This window comes from Mandrillus leucophaeus, unplaced genomic scaffold (assembly GCF_000951045.1).
Source record: "Mandrillus leucophaeus isolate KB7577 unplaced genomic scaffold, Mleu.le_1.0 Scaffold769, whole genome shotgun sequence".
NCBI lineage: Eukaryota > Metazoa > Chordata > Mammalia > Primates > Cercopithecidae > Mandrillus > Mandrillus leucophaeus.
Genome location: NW_012108352.1, coordinates 1,828,467 through 1,831,038, shown reverse-complemented (window position 1 = coordinate 1,831,038; position 2,572 = coordinate 1,828,467). Strand labels below are relative to the sequence as shown.

Sequence of the window (2,572 nt, the reverse complement as noted above, 5' to 3'; positions counted from 1 at the left end):
TCCAAAGTTCTGATAAGAAATCTGCTGTTAATCTTATTGAAGATACCTTTTCATGTGATGAGTTGTTTTTCTCTTGTTGCATTCTATATTCTTTCTTTGTCTTTCAACAGTTTGGTTTTGTGTCTAAATTTAAATGTCCTTGAGGATTTTATTTTTTCTATTTGGAGATGTTTGCACTTCTTGGCTATGTAGAGTAATTTATTTCATTAAACTCCAGAAGTTTTCGACCATGATTTCTTCAAATATTCTCTCTATCCTTTTCTCTGTCTCTTCTTTTGATTCCCATTATGTTTATGTTGTCCCACAGGACTCTGAGGCTCTGTTTAGTTTCTCTTTATTCATTTTTCTTTCTGTATCTTAGATGGGATAAGCTAAAAGTATTTGTCTTCAAGGGGACCAATTATCTTTCTGCCAGCTCAAATCTGCTGCTATTTTTCTTTAATGTTTTAATGTACTTATTGTAATTTCAACTCCATAATATCCATTAGTTTTTGTGTGCATGTATGCATGTTTTTTATTTATATTCTCTAAAAAATTACCTTAGTCTCTTTTTAACTAGTTCAGATGATGGAGTATTTTATGACCAAGACGTTTGTCAAAATCAATAGAGTAATCAGCCTGTAATGAGAGCAGCCTAACAAGTGGGTGGTATATTAATTGAGGCAGACAGCTTAACATAGAGACCAGAAAAAGAGGCAATTGAGCAGAGCGCTGCTAAGATTATCACTGTCGCTCTTCCGCCGCCATTTTAAATCCAGCTCCACACAACGCTCCGCCGCCGCTGATGCCGCGACCCGGACTGCGCGCCAGCACCCCCCTGCCGACAGCTCCGCCACTATGGAGGATATGAACGAGTACAGCAACATAGAAGAATTCGCAGAGGGATCCAAGATAAACGCGAGCAAGAATCAGCAGGATGACGGTAAAATGTTTATTGGAGGCTTGAGCTGGGATACAAGCAAAAAAGATCTGACAGAGTATTTGTCTCGATTTGGGGAAGTTGTAGACTGCACAATTAAAACAGATCCAGTCACTGGGAGATCAAGAGGATTTGGATTTGTGCTTTTCAAAGATGCTGCTAGTGTTGATAAGGTTTTGGAACTGAAAGAACACAAACTGGATGGCAAATTGATAGATCCCAAAAGGGCCAAAGCTTTAAAAGGGAAAGAACCCCCCAAAAAGGTTTTTGTGGGTGGATTGAGCCCGGATACTTCTGAAGAACAAATTAAAGAATATTTTGGAGCCTTTGGAGAGATTGAAAATATTGAACTTCCCATGGATACAAAAACAAATGAGAGAAGAGGATTTTGTTTTATCACATACACCGATGAAGAGCCAGTAAAAAAAATTATTAGAAAGCAGATACCATCAAATTGGTTCTGGGAAGTGTGAAATCAAAGTTGCACAACCCAAAGAGGTATATAGGCAGCAACAGCAACAACAAAAAGGTGGAAGAGGTGCTGCGGCTGGTGGCCGAGGTGGTACGAGGGGTCATGGCCGAGGTCAGGGCCAAAACTGGAACCAAGGATTTAATAACTATTATGATCAAAGATATGGAAATTACAATAGTGCCTGTGGTGGTGATCAAAACTATAGTGGCTATGGCGGATATGATTATATTGGGTATAACTATAGGAACTATGGATATGGACAGGGATATGCAGACTACAGTGGTCAACAGAGCACTTATGGCAAGGCATCTCGAGGGGGTGGCAATCACCAAAACAATTACCAGCCATACTAAAGGAGAACATTGGAGAAAACAGGAGGAGATGTTAAAGTAACCCATCTTGCAGGATGACATTGAAGATTGGTCTCCTGTTGATCTAAGATGATTATTTTGTAAAAGACTTTCTAGTGTACAAGACACGATTGTGTCCAACTGTATATAGCTGCCAATTAGTTTTCTTTGTTTTTACTTTGTCCTTTGCTGTGTTATGACTCAATGTGGATTTGTTTATACACATTTTATTTGTATCATTTCATGTTAAACTTCAAATAAATGCTTCCTTATGTGGAAAAAAAAAAAAAAAAAAAAAGATTATCACTATCTCAGAGTGATTGTGCACATGCCCAATGTTGTGACCTCTCAGGACAGAAAAGAAAGGCTGCAGACTACATGATAACATACTTCACTAAAATAGCCCAGACAAATCACAAAACTAATAAAAAGGCAAAGAACAAGGATCAAAAGACCCTGGGGGTGGAGGAAACACAGTGAGGAAGAGAGTAAGTAAACATAGTTGCTATATTACATACCTACAATTTAGAATTTTCAAGAAAAGTGAAATAAAATTATGCTTAAATAAGTAATAGAAGCTATAATGACAATGTCTCACCAAATACAGAATATCAATAAATAATCAGAAATTATAACAAAAGAATCAAGTAAAAATTCTAGAGCTAAGATGTATAATTACTGAAATAAAAAATTCATTAGAGAGTCTCAACAACAGACTTGACAGAAGAAAGAATTAAGAAACTCATACAGTTTGGATTTGTGTCTCTGCCCAAATCTCATGTCTAATTCTAATCCCAAATGTTAGAGGTGGGGCCTGGAGGGAGGTGATTG

The 2,572-nt window shown here is 37.4% G+C and overlaps 1 pseudogene across 1 annotated transcript; it reads left to right on the top strand.

Moving 5' to 3' along the window:
- The first annotated feature begins 732 nt into the window (after nucleotides 1-732).
- LOC105529489 lies at nucleotides 733-2,017 on the top strand (annotated as a pseudogene). Its single transcript, XR_001004517.1, has one exon. The product of XR_001004517.1 is annotated as a heterogeneous nuclear ribonucleoprotein D-like pseudogene (transcript).
- The last annotated feature ends 555 nt before the right edge of the window (nucleotides 2,018-2,572 follow it).